The 20501-nt window shown below is 37.8% G+C and overlaps 1 protein-coding gene and 1 non-coding gene across 3 annotated transcripts in view; both read left to right on the top strand.

Moving 5' to 3' along the window:
- The window catches only part of Prkg1 (protein kinase cGMP-dependent 1), a 1181731-nt gene that overhangs the window by 208505 nt on the left and 952725 nt on the right, over positions 1 to 20501 (top strand). The window lies entirely within an intron of this gene.
- On the top strand, positions 11023 to 11129 carry LOC121826919 (U6 spliceosomal RNA). Its single transcript, XR_006069080.1, has one exon. It is a non-coding gene; the product is annotated as a U6 spliceosomal RNA (small nuclear RNA).

The following is a 20501-nucleotide window of genomic DNA, read 5'->3' as shown; positions in this document are numbered from 1 at the left end:
TGTATAAACACACAAAAATAGGACTTTAAGGCGGTTTCCATGAAGCCACAGGCTAGATACTTCAAGGATTCTTTTGGAGTTGTTGTGAAGCTGAAAAAGAAGGCAAGCTCTTTGGTTACCCTCCCGTTCACTTCAAAATGATCTATTTTATTTATACAATAGAGGATTCCCTGGCTATCAAACCATTTGCAAAAGTACAGGTCAGACAGCAAAAATAAGGTTGCACTGTGATATGTTGTCATGTGAGCCCACGGCATCTTTAGTCTTAACTGGAATCATACTGTCTTCTTTTCCTTTCTCTTCTCAATGGAACTGTAACTCCAGCAGTCGGGGAGTCTCTAGAGTCTACTGTGTGGAGAAGCTGTCTTATTATAGGGCTGGTGGCATAAAAAGAGATATGCGGGCAGCATCATTTCCAGCCTGGAACTTCAGGCACAATCTTCCATTCGAATAAAAATGCAGTCAAATTCACAGCCTCGCATCCAAAACGTAAGAGCTGTTTTCCCATAAGTGGGTGTAACTTAATTTAAAACATTCTAAACACAGTACCGTATTCCTTGAGCAGTGATTTGCCACACAACTGATGAAACATCTATAAAAGCGGCAGTGAAGCACAGAAAGAAGATGACTTCGGAACATATGCTCAGCTTGGTACTTCAGTTCAGCCATTAGGCCTTCCACGTACCCTATGCTGTCAGCCTTTTGGCTGCTTGCAATACTAGTTTAAGAACTGATTCCTATAATATCTATTTGGGAGGAGTATCTACCTTGAAAGTCCCCACAATTTAAGTTTGTCAACTAGATGAACAGTCAAAGTTTTGTGTAAAAATCTGGTAGAAGGTAGTCACTTTTATAATAAGATTTGCAATCACATGAAGATTTAATGAGCTCACGATCTTCTCCCAATGCAGCCCAATGCAGCCCCACAGAAGTATCTGTGTTCTTTGAGCATTTCTGGAAATGCAACTCCAAGTTCATTGCCTGAAGAAACAGGTAAGGCGCAGCATCATATTTGCTAAGGAGCAATTCCTTGGTCCACAGATGGACCAAGATGATGAAAAGGGTGCTGGCAGTCTGAATAGTAAAGTTCTTTTCCCTCCCATTTTTTTAAAAATAAAATTGCAAATAGCTGTGTTGTACATGATATTATTATATGTAGCAACTAAGCAAGTCTCTGTAAAAGTCATCAGTCTGAAAAGGTGGAAAAGTGAGTTATCAGTCAACTTTCACTGAATTAATAAGATCCTCAATTAGCAGCTTCAATATGCAGAACTTAGCAAGAGTTGCACCTTTATGCCTGTGCTCTTTGCACTTAAATAAAAGTATTTGTTCTCCCAAATACTAGTATCCATTTGCAGTGTTTTGTTGTGTTTATGTGTGTGTGCATGTGGCATGAGGCACATGTGTGTAGGAGGGTATGAGCTTGCGTGCGTGCGTGCGTGCGTGCGTGTGTGTGTGTGTGTGTGTGTGTGTGTGTGTGTGTGTGTGTTCTTGCTTAGGCTAGAGGTCAGCCTTGGGTATCATTCCTCAGGAGCTATCCACATTATGTTTTGAGAAGAGTTTGCACTGAGAACCAGGCACTGTTCTAGCTAGTTTTTGTAAGCTTGGTACAAATCTAGACATACTTGGAAAGAGGGAATCTCAGTTGAGGAATTGCCTTTACCAGACTGGCCTTTGGGCATGTCTATAGGCCAATGATGAGTTTATTTAGAAGTCACAGGGAGATGGGATGGATCAGATTGTGAAGGGATTTGAGTAATAAGGAGTTTGCATGTCAGAGTTAGGTGATAATGAAATAGAAAATGGTTTCAAGTGAGAGGCTGATATATGATTGTACATGCATAGTTTGGTTAATAGATTATAACCATCTTCAGGGGAGGAATCAGATCCTATTTATAATCTACTTCAGTTTGCTCTTAGTCAAGTCACTCGTACACTGATAACATATAACACATGCTTGCTGGATTATTAAAAGCATAAATTGCATAAATTAAGATGGCAGATTTTAATAACATGCATCTTATGTTTTAACAATTTTCTAGGACATTTAAAATGAAACCATACTGATTACATCCCAAACATAAACTTAAACACAATACAACTGGACTCAGAAACACACTGGTCCTAATAGGCTTAGTGTTCTGTCTCCTGAAATATCATTGTTTCCTGTTGATCCAAAGAAGACTTAAACATGGCAACAGCTCTGAGAGTCTCTTGGGCTTATTGAGGAGATATTTGGTTTCTTTTATAAGTATTTATTGCTAGAATCAGTAGCCTGATGCATTGTTAGTAGCCATTTGTCTTTAAGAACAAAAATATTTGTATTCATTAGGAATTGCTCCCAAAATTCTCACCTTAAATCTCTAAGAGTGATAAATCATTTGCTTTTTCTGTGGGTATGAATTAAGTTTATTATTATTATTATTATTATTATTATTATTATTATATAAAACAAAATATGCTTTATTATTATGAATTAAAAATTAGAGTAAATATATTAGCTCAGACTTTGTAGTGAAATAATCTATCAGAGAAATACAATATAACCAACCCTTTCTTCTTCTTTTTTGTCTTTTACATGCCAGGAGTAAATGCTGCTAAGTATTTGTATCATTCCAAAAGTTATGTTGAAATCTAATATCCAGTGTGATATTCTTTAAAGTAGTGTGTTCGAAGATAATTAGGTCATGGAGGGTAGAACCTTCAGGGATGATTTCCGTGATCTGACAGGAAGAGTCTGTAAAGACTTCTTACTTCCTTTCTGTGTTTCATGATACAGTGAAGGTCACAATACAGTGAGAAGTTGTGGGAAGTTATCAGTAGCTGCAAACAACTTGGATGAACTATGGGTAGAAATCAGCCTCGCTGATAGCCTCATCTCAGACTTCAGTCCTCCAGAACCGTGGACAATGGATTTCTGTTGTTTATAAGCAATATTATAGCAACTGCATCTGCTGGATAGTAAGTGAACAGGTGGCTGTTTGAAAGAACATTCTGACATGCTTCAAGTAGGAGAGCAGAACCATTTCTTTCTGTGCTCATTTCTTTTGAACAGCGGCTTACCCAGCAAGTACTGTTGTACTGGCTGTGAGCTACCACAAGTGTCACAAGAGATTCTACAGCTGATGTCAATGACACCTTCTCTGGAATCCTTTGAGTGGATGTCACCATTCCCCAGCTCTTGTAGAAACTATTTGTTTAAAAATTGTAATTACAGTCTTTCTTCATGTACTGAACAAGATGCAGAGCCCAGAAGGACTTGGGAAATTTCATATCTATTGCAAAGTGTCTGGATGGCAAATGACTGTCTTCTGCAGTGTATGACATCCTGTGCAGTGTATGACATCCTGGCCTTCTCACCTGGGGGTAGGGAGGGGAAATCTCTGTGGGATAGCCTATACTCCAGAGGCTAGTCTGCTTCCTAACACAGAAGTAAGCTCAGGACAGATTTCTCTTAGAGCTATTTCTCTGTCTGGCTCCCTCTGGTGTTGTGGAGTCCTTTCATTTACACTCCTGCAGGTTTCTCCTGAGACCACAAAATCTGCCCTTCATGCTTTTTCTCAAGGAAACCACATCTACTTACAGATACAGAGAGTGGTCACACCATTCTTAACAGAATCACCTCTCTTGCAGATACACTAGACTTAGAAGACATATAATCTTTTTAAAGAAGGCATATTTAATAAAGTAAGTGGATCAAGTTTATAAATTTTTTAAAGGAGAGCATAGTGTATTTTTTCAAAGATATACAAGGATACTGCTTGAAAATTTTAAGAAGGAATTCTTTAGTTACATTATAGAAGATCTCTGAAACAAGATGATTTAAGGTTTGTCCGAGAATTGACATTAGGCCATTTTATCTAGTGAGAAATGGACAGTTACCATTATGCCACATTATGGTATGCCTTGGAAGCTAGGAAATGTGTTTGTTCTAAACTTGAAGGATGGTGGAAAGCCACTGCATGTTTCTGAACATCACCATAATTCTGTTGAAACTACTTCAGCTGATAACAGGCTTGCTACAAAGACTGAATATCAGTGGTGGGAAATAAAAGCTGAAAAGCGCAGCAAGTTTAACAGCAAGATGAGAAAATGTGAAATTCCACAGTGGTGCTAGCTGTAGAATGAGGAGCGACATTTCAGAAGTCGAGTTGATGAGACTTGAAATGTAATTGGATACAGAGAGCAAGGGAGGGTTTGTCTAAGTGGTGACCTCTTAGTGTTTTCCCAGAGTAGAATCACTGCACTGAAGAAAATGCATGTCATTGTTCTCTTCAAACATGCAAACACTGGGGCCAGGGGTGGTGGTGACTCAGTCACTAAAACACATGCTGTGCAAGCTTGCAGACCTGGGTATGATCCCCAGTACCCACACAAAAGCCAGACATGCTTGAATGCATCAGTAATCCTGGTGCTTGGGTAGCCAAGAAAGACAGACACCTGGGGGTTGCTGGCTAGCTAGTCTATCTGAATCAGTGACCTTCATGTTCAGTGAGAGACCCTGTCTCAAAAACTAATGTAAAGATCAATAAAGGAAAACACCCAACATTAACCTCTACATGCATGTACCAGTGTGTGTGAGTGCATACCTCTATGTACTTATACACATATACAAACACATACTACGCACAGTTTTATATTTTTTTTAAATTCTGAATCAATTTAATGGAAGGGAATGTTGTCTCAATGTTGTATTCATTCATTCTGAAAAATACTATAAATAAATGCAAACTTATTACCTGATTTTTTGTCACCTGTCATGTTCATGAACTGAGAGAGGCAAGCAAACCTTTCTTCTTAGGTTTTTATATCTTTTCAAATTTGGAGCCCTTCTTTCTGTAGGGTTCATAATGCTGTGTTGAAAGGCCTGTGGTGATTTATGACAGCCACATCCGGACTGTTTCCTGAATAACAGCCAAGGGAAAATGTGAAGCCCAAATGGAAATTTCTAGGCAACCAAGGGCACCACAGGAGGTGTGGCAATGCTTTAAGAAAATAAAAAATAAATAAATAAAAAGCACTGTTAGCAAGTTCTTCGGTTAGTATTATGGGAAAGAATTGGGTCCCAAGAGCCAGATTTCAATGCTGCTTCCATTAATAGTGAGTTTTACATTTTTTGTACAAATCATTTTAATTCTGTGGGCCTTTGCTTTCCAATTTCTAAAGTAGTATTTTCTTAAGGGATAATTGGGATGATGTAAATTTCCTTATATTTGCAAAATGAGAATTTTGTTCTAACTAGTTTTACCTCTTCAAGGGAAGGGAAAGGACCTCTATTTCCAGTATTGTCTTTCCCTGGTTCCTTACTGGTGCACATCAAAGCTTGTGGATGGCTGGGTGATCTCTTCCTCTCAGTTGTGTAAGTGACAATCTGTGTACTTATTTTCTTTTACTTTGACTGAAAAAAAAAGAAGCAAGAAATGAGCAGGAACCCTTTTGCTATTAAAAATAAACGTTTTTTCCCTCCTCTCTTTGTCTTTGTTGGTGATGTACTTCACTTAGCATAGGGGAATTAGTCCAGTCCCTGCTTTTCTACAGAGTTGTATACTTTATGATGAACCCTTGGATTCTCTAACTATTAAGAAGAGTTTCCTGTTGAGGTAGCTGCTGCTAGCTTAGTGCATGGAAAAACTGTTGTTGCATCTTTTATTTTTACTTTTTGGCATTTCCTGGAGGTGACAGGAAGATGAAAAGTGACCTGCTGTTTGGTCCTCCCCTGCCTCCCTGCAACAGCTTCTCATTTTGAGTAATTGAACAGCTTCCTCCCTTTGCCTCTTTGTGTGTATATTCCTGTGTTCCTCTACCTCCCTCTGCATCCACCAGAAAAGAACCCCTGCTTAATAACAACTCCCAACCCCGAATTCTAATGTATACCTGAATTATGCCTTTGGTAACATCATATTCAACAGAATAATTTTCTGGTGAGAATATCTGTCACCTCATGGCTACCCTGCTGCAGATAGATAGGACATGCATTGTAATTATTTACACTTTACAAATGAGAAACTGTGGTAGGAACAGGACAAGGTACTAGTGTATCCAGACTGGAAATGTAGCTGCAAGAGGGTTTTGTTTTCTTTTTCATAGACCTGGGGAGTTTTTTAATATGTATGTGTCAAGATCCCTAGGAAGATGCCCATTGCCACAAAGCACACTGAGGTGGGAATGTGCCTGGCTCTCCTTTGGTGATTTTATGAGTCCATGCATCCATGGAACAAAGCTCTGTGGGGGCTGAAAGGATGGTACCTGGGCTTCTGTTCCTCACAGCTCAGGTTATCAGCAGATGCGCTGCTGACTCAGTGAAGTGAACAAAAGAGAGTACATGCCATTCCTGAGCATGGTCCTCACTTTCTCTATGGCTAGATATAATTATGCAATTGCCTTTCCTGCATGATATATATTTATATCTAACTTGAAGTCTTATCTGTCTTCAAAGTAGCTTGGGCTTGACCTTTGTCCTCTAGTCAACCTTTTCCTGGCAACTAGATCTTTAATTCTCTACTGTGTGCCTATGTGAGTCCCCTTTCAAGTCATATGACTTCTCATAGGTCACATTGTATGATAGCCTATTTTTCCACATCTGTTTTTCCCATTTAGATTGTAACTAAGCAACAGAGCATCTCTGTATCCTTCATAGCATTTGATGGTAGATGGAAACACCAAGTATGGGGCAGTAAATACACCAATGGGAAGGTGAATCTTTTGTCTGCAACAAAAATCCATTGATAGTTTGTATTGAATATATTTGAAACTTAGACAATGAGCAATAAAAATCATCATTTATTTATTTCTTATTATTCAATCTTCTGGCTTTTACTGTAGTTCCAGTGAAAGAAGCTTACAAGTATACTTTTCAATTCTCTTTTAAGACATACCATAATTTCTAAGCAGTTACTAGTCTGTTAGGAATGTACCAACTACAGTGACGGAGCCAAAAAGTATTTTTGGTTTGCTCAAGTCAGGATGAAAACCAAGGTTGTTAGAACCAAACACACTCCAAGGCACAACGCTTTGAACTGCACAGGACTGCTGCCCTCTCCCTGTGGGAACTAGGAACCAGTGTAGCACTATGGTTTGGGCACAGTTCTTGTTGAGAAATCATCAGAAGGATCAATCACTCTTTCCTAGATCAGGTTTGTGTCATGGTTTCAATTCAGAAAACTGTCACCTAAGTTGAAAGCTGCTTGCTGAGGAAACCTTACAAAGGCGCTCTTGTTATGGGTTCACAGTTTGTTAAGTAAATCGTGTCTGATTCTAGTTGCTGGAGAACCAGAACTTGAAAGTCAGAGTGTGAGAACTGGCCAGGGCACAGTGACTTGGGAGAAAGGATTAAATTCAGCACTGGTAATATCCATTTCTGGTCTTTATAATATTCTCTAGGCTGCCAGTTTTCTACAAAGAAAAATAATTAACCTGATTAACTCCCAACTCTTGCCTTCTTTCTTGTATTAGTGGATATAAAGGAGCCCAAGGCAGCCCTTAGGCACTTATACTGTAATTATACACCAAGCTGAATGGGACAAAACTAAAAAGGGTCCAAGTCCTTCCCCCAAGCATGAATCTCTGTGTTGGCTAAATGTCAGTCAAGATATTTCAGCAAATCACACTTGCAGTTACCTGACCTGTACCTACTTCTCTGTATCCCCCCAGACTCAGGAATTTCTCTCAGCCTTCCCAGAGGTCTGATCCATCACCTAGTTCTAATCAGACACTAGGACTCTGTTCTCCTACAAGAACCCCCATTTCCTCTATGGTGATGGCCCACATGCTCCACTTGCGTTGCAGGCACATGAGTTGCAGGCAAGGCGGCTTAATGTTTTCTTTCTTTCTGAAATTGTAGATGAAATTCTAAACAGTCTTAGTAAATAAGAAACACAGAGCCAAATACAAAGGTAAAAGCCAAAGAGATCAGAGAGTCACTACTACCTTATCTTATCACCTTGCCATGTTGCTTCCCAGAGGAGAGTTTCTTCTTATCTGATTTGTCTTTTTATTGCCTTTCTGTTCTGCCTTCTCATTGGCTCTAAACCCAACCACATGACTTCCTCATCATAGCCTGTCTGTACAGACCTCCAGGTCTCTATGGTTGATACTGGGATTAAAGGTTCGTGTCACCACGCTTGGCTGTGTCCTTGACCACATGGAGACTCTGCCTGCCATGTGATCAGATTAAGGGCATGTGCCACCACTGCCTGACTCTGCTTATGGCTCAATATGACCTCTGATTTCTGGGCAAATTTATTTATTAACATACAAATAAAATCACATTTCAGCACAAATAAAATATCACCATATGAAAACCTTAGAACTTGCAGGGTATCCCATCATTTCTATTCTTTTTTTCCAGTTTGTTTTTGTACTCTTACTTTCAGAGATCTTGGTGAGAAGTAACTTTTGACTTCTATATATATTTCCCTGTTTTGTGTGCTCCTTACAATGTAGACTTTTTTTTTGGTTTTTCGAGACAGGGTTTCTCTGTGTAGCTTTGTGCCTTTCCTGGAACTCGCTTTGGAGACCAGGCTGGCCTCGAACTCACAGAGATCCACCTGCCTCTGCCTCCCGAGTGCAATGTAGACATTTTGAACCTGCTCCCATATGTAAACTTTTCATATGTCAGCTTCATATTCAAGTTGCTATTATATCTTTCATAAGGAGGGACTCAGTAGTAATTGAATAAATTTCAAGTTTTATTAAAATAGAACTTAGTCCTTTGTTTCTCCCATCTCTCTTAGATTCCAAAATATAAGTAAGTAAGAATTTAAATGTAAATTTTTTATCACCTAGAGTAGAAATAATATCTGGTCATTGAGATGTCATTGGTGGGAAAAAATAACTATGGGATGTGTCTCTATATTGGAATGCGTATACACAGATGAAGAATGATTAATATACGACACTGCTTAATTATGGCAAAACAGGTGATACTACTTTTTAAAAATAAAATAACCAGGGATGGTAAAGTGTGGTTTAGAGGAGGGAACTACAATGGTTTCTGCTTAAGGAAGTTCAGGTCCCAGGGTCTCTAGCTGCATCCAATGTAATGTTCCCTGGCCCTACACTGAGGATCAAGGAAGCACTTGATTGCCTTTTGGCAAATAGGAACAGGGGTTAGAAACACCTACTCAGTTAGCAGGCTTCCTTTTGCAATATTGAGGATGGGGAAAGGTTTTGGGAATGAAGAAATTTGTTTTCTTAAACACTAAGAAGGGGCTTTCAGACTATAGGACTTTGGGAAATTTCACCAGGGCACAGACAGGCAGAGGACTGAGCATGGGTAGAGGACTCAGCAAGGGAGACAAGACACAAGGCAACCTGAGAGAGCCCACAGCTGGGGCAATGGGAGTTTTTCTTTCACTGTGGACATGCTCCACCAAGTGTTATATTTGACGTGTGCTGCTAGGACATGACAGGAACACTCCCAGGAGTTTATATTCTTCTCACTACCTGACTCAAAGAGAACAGGATGTGGTGTAGAGAATTCAGAGGAGATGGCATATTAAAAATTGACATTAAATCATGCACTCTTCCTGTTGTACCCTTTGATTTATCTCCTAAAAGCATCTGATGACTGAGAACCACTACTGAGTTCACCAGGTTTGGGTAGACTGAAGCCAGCAGATTTTCAAATGGCTTTAAAAAGTTGACTGAAAATCCTCTCCAGCAAAGGGGGAAGAATTGGTTTTCTTAAGCTATCCATGATAAATTGGCTTTGAGGTTTCTGTGTTTGTGTGGAAGGGAGAAACAAAAAGATGTGTTTTTGACTGGTACTGATGAACAGATGAAAAGTGTTCTCTGTTTGAGAAGCTTTCTCCTGTGAACTGCAGAAGTGTGTCCTGTGCTGGGTTAAGAGTGTATAAATATGCACTGGCTTTTACTGAGAGTCCAGTCGACAGCTTCTTCTAACTTTCATTTTAACCCATGTCCCCAGGCATTCATGGGGCTCCCCAGGCTTCAATCCAGTGATCAGGTAAGTGTTTGAAACAAAACAGTTGGATCCAGCTAAAGTAGCATAGTTCCACCTGCTAAGAGTCAAAGAATGTATGTTCATATACATATTTCACATTATAACCAAAGTCAGCATTCATCGTCCAATTCATCTCTCATTGAAACGTTATAATGATTGATAATGAATTAGATCTATCCCTGGTAATAGAGTCTAATTTTCTACTCACACATTGCTTTCTTGGAATATTATTCTTGCTGCATTTTTGCCATTTTTCCTAAGAACAGATAATTATCACAAAGAGCAGATTGGCATGAATGAGACATGGAAGCGCAGCCCAATTAGTATACAGAATTTTTGACTTGTGCTGTTTCTTTCAATTTCTGTTTGTGAAAGGGCTTGAAGTGTTTTTTAAGAACAATTCCCATTGCCCTCAGATTCTCTCTGGATGTGTTCAGGTGCGGTTTTCCACAAACATGAAGTAGTTGAAGTGATTATTCACAGTGATGACTTTTTCCTGGACTTAGTTACTTGAGACAAGTTAACAGTGAGCCCTGACTTTGGAAAATCAGACTTTTTTGCTTGGGGTATTTGAAAAATCTATTCCATATCCTTTCTAATGCAGCATGCAATAATTTTATCTCCATAAAGAATGGACATTTGCACGTATATTTCTAGGAGAGTGACTTTTGCAGAAGATGACTAGATTGTTTCATATGGAGTAAACACTCATTTGGAATCACTCACTGCCTGAGCAGATGTTAGAAGAATCTGCAATATATTCTTAGTGAAATCAGTGTTGTAATTAGGTTGAAACTCATTTAGGACGTTTTAAAAATAATATTCCTATAAAGAAGAAAGTTAACAAAGCTTAGTTTTAAAAGGACTTAAAGTGAACCTATAGTGGTACTGTACATTGTGTTTGTGATGTGTGTTCATGTGTGTGTATATGTGTGTGTGTGAAGGTGAAAAAACAGGAGGATTTAGGAAAGAAAAATAGATGTTGGTTACAGTCTTTACCTCTCATCTAGGAAACTTCTCTTTGCAATAGACTGAGACTATTGCAGAAAACTACAACTGTGTTCACTTCAGCAGCACATATACTAAAATTTGAACAATACAGAGAAGATTAGCATGGCCCCTGCTCAAGGATGACATGCAAATTTATGAAGCAGTCCACATTTTTAAAACAAGACATTTCATGAAAAAGTCATATTCAATCAATATCTATCCAAAAACCAGTCCTACAGAAGGTACTAAAAGGAAATCTCCAACCCCGGGAAGTTAGCTATACACATGAAAACACAGGCAATAAATAATCCCATATCAACAAAAATCAAAAAAAGGAAGCACACACCACCACTACCACACAACACCATTACCACCACCACCACCAACAACAACAACAAAATAACAGGAATTAACAATGACTGGTCATTAATATCTCTCCATATCAATGGACTCAATTTGCCAATAAAAAGACACAGGTTAACAGAATGGATATGAAAACAGGATCCCTCTTTCTGCTGCATACAAGAAGCTCACCTCAACATCAAAGACAGACATAACTTGAGGGTAGAGGGTTGGAAAAGTAGTTTTTAATCAAATGCACCTCAAAAGCCAAGCTGGTGTAGCTATCCTAACATCTAACAAAATAGACTTCAAACCAAAACTAATCAAAATAGATGGAGAAGGACATTTCTTATTTATCAGAGGACAAATCCACCAAGATGATGTCTCAATTATGAACAACTATGTCTCAAATACAAAGGCACCCACATTTGTAAAAGAAACATTACTAAAGCTTAAATCACATATCAAACCTCACACATTAATAGTGGGAGACTTCAACACCCCATTCTCAGCATGGAGAGGAAATCCAGACAGAAAACTAACAGAGAAATAAGGGAACTAACAGATGTTATGACTCAAATGGACCTAACAGGTATCTACAGAATGTTTCATTCAGACACCAAAGAATATACCTGCTTCTCAGCACCTCATGAAACCTTTTCCAAAATTGACCAAATACTTGGTCACAAAGCAAGAGGTAACAGGTACAAAAATATTGGAATAACCCCCTGTATTTTATCAGATTATCTTGGATTAAAGTTGAGGTTCAAAAACAATACAAACTACAGAAAGCCCACAAATGTATGAAAACTAAGTGACTCTCTCAACTGAATTACCACTGGATCAAGGAGGAAATAAAGAAATTAAAGACTTCCTAGATTTCAATGAAAACGAATGCACAACATACCCAAACTTATGGACACAATGAGAGCAGTTCTAGGAAGAAAGTTCATAGCAGTAAGTGCCTGCATAAAGAATGTGGAGAAATCTCACACGAGTGACTTAACAGCATACCTGAAAGCCCTAGAGCAAAAAGAATAAACTCACCCAAGAGGAGTAGATGATAGGACAATAGTCAAACTGAGGACTGAAATCAATAAAATAAAAACAAAGAGAACAATGCAAAGAATCAATGAAACAGAGTTGGTTCTTTGAGAAAATCAACAAAACAGACAAACCTTTTCCAAACTAACTAAAAGGCAGAGAGAGAATATCCAAATTAACAAAATGAGAGACAAAAAGGGGGACATAACAACAGACACTGAGGAAACCCAGCCAATCATTGGGTCATACTTCACAAATCTGTGCTCCACAAAATTAGAAAATCTAACAGAAATGGACAAATTTCTTGATAGATACCATATACCAAAATTAAATCAAGATCATATAAATAATTTAAATAGACCTATAATTCATAAGGAAATAAAAGCAGTCATTAAAAATCTCCAAACTGAAAAAGCCCAGGGACAGATGGTTTCAGTGAAGAATTCTACCAGACTTTCAAAGAAGACCTAAAATCAGTACTCCTCAAATTATTCCACAAAATAGAAACAGAAGGAATATTGCCAATTTTTTTATGAGGCAACAGTTGTCCTGATACCCAAACCACACAAAGACTCAACAAAAAAAACCAGAATTACAGACAAATTTCCCTTATGAACATTGATGCAAAAATACTCAATAAAATACTTGCAAACTGAATCCAAGAACACATCAAAAAGATCATCCACCATAATAAAGTGGGTTTCATCCCAAAGATGCAGGGGTGGTTCAACCTGTGAAAATCTTTCAATGTAATCCAGCATATAAACAAACTAAAAGAAAACATACACACACACACACACACACACACACACACACACACACACACACACAAATCATCTCATTAGATGCTGAAATAGACTTTGACAAAATCCAACAGCCCTTCTTGATAAAAGTCTCAGAAAAATCATGGATATAAGGAACATGCTTAAATATAATAGAAGCAATATACAGCAAGCAGACAGTCAGCACCAAATTAAATGGAGAGAAACTCAAAACAATTCCACCAAAATCCGGAACAAGATAAGACTGTCTACTCTCGATATATTTATTCAATATTGTACTGAAAGTTCTTGCTAGAGCAATAAGACAACAAAAGGAAATCAAGGGGATACAAATTGGAAAACAAGAAGTCAAAGTATCACTATTTGCAGATGACATGATAGTATACATAAGTAACCCCAAAAATTTTATGAGGGAACTCCTACAGCTAATAAACACTTTTAGCAAAGTGACTGGATACAAATTAATTTAAAAAAATCTGTAGCTTTCTTCTATACAAACAATGAAAGGGCTAAGAAAGAAATCAAGTAAACAACATCCTTCACAATAGCTATAGACAATGGGATAACTCTAACCAAGAAAGTGAAGGACCTGTATGACAAGAACTTCATGTTTTTGAAGAAAGAAACTGAAGAAGATTTAAGAAGATAGAAAGATCTCCCATGCTCATAGCTTGGTAGGATTAACATAGTAAAAATGACCATATTACCAAAAGCAGTCTACAGATTCAATGCAATCACCATCAAAATTCCAACACAATTCCTTACAGGTCTTAAAAAAAAAACTCAACTTAATATGGAAAAACAAAAAACTCAGGATAGCTAAAACAATTCTGTATAATAAAAGAATTACTGGAAGTATCACCATCTTGATCTCAAGCTCCACTACAGAACTATAGTATTTAAAAAAAAAAAAAAAACATTGGTGTAAAAATAGACAGGTGAGTCAATGGAATGTAATCAAAGACCAGACATATATCCACACACCTATGGACACCTGATTTTTGACAAAGAAGCCAAAATTATGCAATGGAAAAAAAGAAATCATCTTCAAAAAATGATGCTGGTCTAACTGGATGATGGCATGTAGAAGAATGACAGGAGATCCATATCTGTCACCCTGGACAAAACTCAGGTTCAAGTGGATAAAAGACCTCAACATAAATCCAGGTCTTCAAAACTCCCCACCACCCCCACTAAGCAAATGATGGTTTAAAAATGCAAATATGTGACGTAGCTTCCATAATAGCATCATTAAAAGACTCAGAATGAAGGCAGAAACACATGACAAGCACTTCTCAACAAGGTTTCATAACCCACATGACATTTTTTCCCTCCCATGCTATTTGTTCCATGATATTCTAGCATTATGGCTAAGCATCAGGTATTTGGTACCCAGGAAATTAAGTCAGGATGCAAGTTAGGTTTGAGTGGATATACACAAATCATGCAAAAAGTAGTTTTGGAGAACACAAATGATGCTGTCTTTTGTTTGCTTGTTGTTTGTATTCTTGTAATAAGGTCTAGCTATGCAGCCCAGGCTGGCATCAAACTCATTTGGTGCTCCTGCTTTAGCCTCTGAAATATTGAGCTTACAAGTGTGAGATACCAACCACAGCCTCAACTTTAAACTTGTTAATCTCTAGTGAATTACTTGAACACAAGTTTGTTTCTTAATCACTTTGCATGCGCACAATGAGTAGAGGCCTCTAAACCATTCAGTCATGTAAAAACCCACTTTGATGTACCCTTTGACATATAGTCGCAAATGTGGGGAGATGACACAGTCAGTAAAGAGCCTACTTTGTAGGAATAAAGACTTAAATTTGGATCCCCAGCACTCGTGTTAAAGCTGAATGCAATGGTGTGCAGTTTGAACACCTAGTCCTGGGGGCTAAGAGCTACAGAGACAGAATTCCTGGACCAGTCTGGTGAGTTGAATTGATAATTGCCAAGCTCAGTAAGAGACAGACCCTGTATCAAAAAATAAGATGGAAAACAATTTAGACCAATACTGATATAGACCTCTGTTTATCACATATATGTTGGTAAACTTATGTATTGTATTAGCATGCACATGTGCACACATCCACATGACACACGTGCATCATACCCCATACACATATAAAGAGAACACAAAAGGCTACCACTTGAACTTTGAAGCCTTCTGCCTTTAAGTGACAGATATTGCCTCTCTACTCTTTCCATTGTATATATAAAGTTACAAGGCCACAATCTTAAAAGCTAACAGAGGGCAAAGTTACCATTTTCTCAGAACAAAGGAAACCAGAGTAATTATGAATAGTTCAATCCAGTTAGACCTGCCAAAAATGACTAGAGTCTCAGAAAGGGAAAGGATTAGTGTAAATTCATGATCCTTTCAGAACAACAACAAAAAAAGCTCAAAGAACATTTTTGGTAATTAATATCACATTTGAAGAACCCACAAATGCAAATCTTTAATAATTAAAAAACAAGGAGAATATTTTTCTTTATTATTTGTCTATGGTCATTGGATGATAAATTTTAAGTGATTAAAACTACCACTTATGATCTTACAGAATTATATCTCTTGAGTGATATTTCTGAAGTTTTTAAAGTAAAACTGGTCTTCATGGAAGACATATACTTATTTTCATTGGGAGGATCAAAACAGGTGTGGAAATTAAGTGGTGAGAGACATAGATGTAGAAAGCCCAAGGAGAAGACTTGTGGAGATCTCTGATTTATGCAAAAGATGGAGAAGGTGCAGGGTGGAGACTGTTACTATGGTCCAAGGTACTTTGGTCAAGAGAGGTTGGAAAATTTATTCCTGTTTATAAAACTTACATTTACAAAATCCTCCCATCTGTCTTTAATGTTTATACCATCTTTACCTATTTCTTTCTTTTTCTTTTGTCAATACAACAAAAACTATAGAGTTGGTATAACTGTCATCCTTGTCCTCACAGAATTTTTAGTGGGTGCAACCATGGATATGTACAGAAAATATTAAATAGAGATAGAAAACAGCACTTCTAAAACTAAGGCATTATAGTAAGGGTTCTCTGATGGCATAGCATTGTGGGGAAATAATAAAGAAACAAGCTTTAAAATTGTATGCAGAAGCACCTTCCAGATGGAGGGTATAGTAAGTGCAAAGATCCTGAGGTAGAACTGTTACTCTGCCATTTAGTGCTGGTCTTTACAAACTAATGCATAGTAGCTTAAGACTGAACATTTGCAAGATGAGCATGTTGACCCCTCATCAATGAATTCATAATGAAGTAGACAATGGGAGCTTGACTGAAAATACATGTACTTGGTATAAGTAAAAACATTCAGTATTGCTATGCACTAGGCAGAATACTCATGCTTTTACATAAATCATCTTACATAGCTTAGAAAACAATCAAGCATGAATTCATCCTTGTGATGATTAGTTTTAAATGGTAACTAGCTGCTGTGGGATGTTCTGTATGTCCTGTGGGAGCCCTTCTTGGGTTCTTTGTGGCGTTACCCAGCAGGTCCGCATGGAGGATGATTGGGACCATGGGCCTGAGTGCAGGTGTCTGAGATGGTCTGCACTTGGCTGTGCTGGGGGATGGTCTGTATGTCAAGTTGTTCTGATTGATCAATAAATAAAACCTGATCGGCTGTGGCTAGGCAGGAAGGATAGGCGGGACTAACAGAGAGGAGAAATAAAAGGACAGGAAGGCAGAAGGACTGACTGCTAGATGCCGCCATGACCAGCAGCATGTGAAGATGCCGGTGGGCCACCAGCCACGTGGCAAGGTATAGATTTATGGAAATGGACTAATTTAAGCTATAAGCACAGTTAGCAAGAAGCCTGCCACGGCCATACAGTTTATAAGTGATATAAGCGGCTGAGTGATTATTTTATAAGTGGATTGTGGGACTGCGGGTGACAAAGATTTGTCCTGACTGTGGGCAAGACAGGAAAACTCTAGCAACAACTAGCCATGACCTTGGAAAAGACTCTGAGTGAGGGATTGCCTAGATTGGGTTGGTCTGCATACATGCCTGTGGGGTATTATATTGATTATTAACTGATGTACAAAGACCCAGCCCATTGTGGAAGACATCATTCCCTAGGCAGGATGTCCTAAACTATATAGAACAGAAAAAAGTTAGAAGCAAGTAAGCCAGCATCATGAGTGCATTTTTTTCTCTCTGTTCTTGATGATGGGTGTGATGTGACTAGCTTTGTGGGTTCCTCCCTTGGCTTCTCCAGAATGGTGAATTGTAACCTGGAATCAGAAGCTAAAATAAGCCATTTCTCTGTAAGGTGTTTTGATTAGAATATTTTATCACAGCAGCAGACATGAAACTAGAACAATCCCATTTTTCAGGTAGTAAGTCAGCTAAGGTTCTATGGTATAATGGCTAAGAATTTTTGTTCTAGAAATGTGTTGCTGGAAGTTTCTCTGGTCCTGCCTGGCCCCATGGTCCAGACAAATCTCTTCCACCCATGGTTCCACAGCCACTTATAAAATAATTATCAGAGGCTTAATATTAATTACAAACTGTATGGCCAATGGCTCAGGCTCATTATTAACTAGCTCTTACAACTGAATTCAACCCATTTCTATTAATTATGTTTTGCCACGTGGCTTCATGTCATTACCTGTTCTCTCACATCTTGCTTCTCCTGGCAGTGGCTCACAGCTTCTGCCTGACTCCACCCTTCTTCCTCTCTGTCTTCAGTTTGAATTTACTGCCTAACCTTATTCTGCCTCAGCATTGGCCAAGCAGCTTTATTTATCAACCAATGACCACAGCGTACAGAAAGACATCTCACAGCAGAAGCAGGTTGAGTAGATTGCAGTAACAGCTTTTTCACTTGGTAGCTTTGTAATCATTTACCATTTGTCATTGCTGATTGCATTTACTCACCAGTAAAATACATAAATGATATGGGAGATTGGTGTGAGGCTTGCATGAATTAACCATGGAAAATACTTAGAATAGACCCTAGCATAGCATGCTACAGGTCTTCTAAAGGCCATTATCATCATTAAAAAAGATCGTCAACAAGTAAGGGAAACTGCTTAAGACTATGGCAAAGAGCTACCAAGAAAGGTTCTTAAGCTGAGTTTTATATGTAAAGTGGAAAAATAACCAGTTTCTCCAAATGGTGTTTGTATGTGTTTCAACTGTCTTAGCATCCTTTGAAATATATATATAGTATAAAATATGTTTACCACATATCCAATTGCTGTAATAGTGGTTCCCAAAAATACTTCAAGGCTTTACAACTCACAGGCATGAGAAGAAAATTATTATCATTTTCTGTCTTATAACACACAAAAAATAAATTCAGGCCATTTTTTTTCTTTTGTTGTCCTAAGTTAAAAACTAGAAAACAATGTCCAAGCAGATGGTCAAGTTGAAGAGGAGGTGGGTAATATTTAAGCTTCATATCCCCTGAAGATGTTTGGTTTAATTGTGTGGAAGGGGTATGGAGTATGTTAATTTATGTGCACTTCTATTATACAATCTGTAATTGAGTCATCTATGTGACAACTTCTTTTATAAAAGAAAGAAAAAAGACCTAAAAGTATCATCTGAGTTTACATCAAGGAAGAGAATGGCTCAATTATTTTATGTGTTTGAAATAGCTTCAACTTTTATTCACCAATTTTTCTTTAGGGACACTAACAGTTCCACACTTTCATTACTGAGATGACCAACATACTTCTGTGTTGCTTTTGAAACTTAATTCAATTATGTAAATTAAGATTACATGATTATAGAAGCAGAAAATTCAAATATGAAAGAGCAACCAGGTGAACGTTAATCTGCAGGATAAAAAATTAGTTAAAAATTCAAATTTCATGCTAATTCATAAGATGTTTAGTGTGTAAAAAAATAACCCCCCAAAGTAGAAGGAAGGAAGAATCTATCATTATGTTTTCATATACATACATATACATATAGATGCTTACAAATTGGTATTGCTGAAGGTTTCTAAGAAAGACTATTATGAATCTACTGGGTTATTGCAATTTTAATACACTGGATTCAGTAGTCATTATGAGAATTCAATGGTTTGTTTCTATTTTTATTTACATAAATAAAATCTCTATGCCTGCAGACTGTACTTTATGACAGGAATAATTTTCTATCCCAGAAATTGTGCTTCTGCATCTGGGCTTAGCTTTAGGCTCAGACAGACAGACTTTTTAAAGAGTGAATTATTACTTACACATTGTGGTTCTGTCCTCAGTCCTCCTTGGCTTGCCTGAGTTACCACTAGAATGCAAACCGTGATATATGTGTGTGTGTGTGTGTGTGTGTGTGTGTGTGTGTGTGTGTGTGTGTGTGTTTGTATGTATGTATATATCAAAGTATAGCAAGAACATGGAAGATCTACTTTTACCATTTCAGTTCCTTTCTTCTTTCTTTCTTTCTTTCTTTCTTTCTTTCTTTCTTTCTTTCTTTCTTTCTTTCTTTCTTTCTTTCTTTCTTTCTTTTTCTTTCCTTCCTTCCTTCCTTCCTTCCTTCCTTCCTTCCTTCCTTCCTTCCTTCCTTTCTTCCTTCTGTTTTTTTTTAAATGATTCCCTAATACTGCTTAGGCATTTCTCTACAAGGGTTGAGTCCTTACATTCCTCCAAATCTCATATTTTGTAGCTGGTTAACATCTCATAATTCATGACACTTTCAACACTGGCTCTTCTTTTTCTTCTTCTTCTTCTTCTTCTTCTTCTTCTTCTTCTTCTTCTTCTTCTTCTTCTTCTTCTTCTTCTTCTTCTCCTCCTCCTCCTCCTCCTCCTCCTCCTCCTCCTCCTCCTCCTCCTCCTCCTCCTCCTCCTCCTTCTCCTTCTCCTCCTTCTCCTCCTCCTTTCTTCTTCCTTTTGAGACAGGGTCTCACTATGTAACTCAGGCTGTTCTGGAATTTTCTATGTAGACCAGGCTGGCTTCAAATTCAGAGATCTGCCTACCTCTGCCAGGATTAAAGGTATGTGCCAACATACCTAACTCAACACTAGTACTTTTTAAAGGCCTCATTAGGAATTACAATAATTCAAGTTTCTATGTTATGGGCTGTGAGTGAACTGTGATATTTAATTAATGCTGTTACATATCACTTAATTATATAATTCTGTGCAAGTTCTAGAAGGCATAGTTTTTCCAATAAAGTGAATACAGCATGTGTTGTACTCATACTAGCAGTGATTTTCATGCTCAAGTAGGTGGCCCTGAGCAATTAAATGTTATAACACGGAGTGAGTTGTTTTTCATCAACAAAAAGAAAGAAAGAAAGAAAGAAAGAAAGAAAGAAAGAAAGAAAGAAAGAAAGAAAGAAAGAAAGAAAGAAAGAGGAAGGAAGGAAAGAACTTAAAAAGCAAAATAAGTTTTTATTTAATTGTTTTTCATTT

The sequence above is a fragment of the Peromyscus maniculatus genome, chromosome 1 (assembly GCF_049852395.1).
Source record: "Peromyscus maniculatus bairdii isolate BWxNUB_F1_BW_parent chromosome 1, HU_Pman_BW_mat_3.1, whole genome shotgun sequence".
NCBI classification, from domain to species: Eukaryota; Metazoa; Chordata; class Mammalia; order Rodentia; family Cricetidae; genus Peromyscus; species Peromyscus maniculatus.
This window is presented reverse-complemented; position numbering and strand designations above follow the sequence as displayed.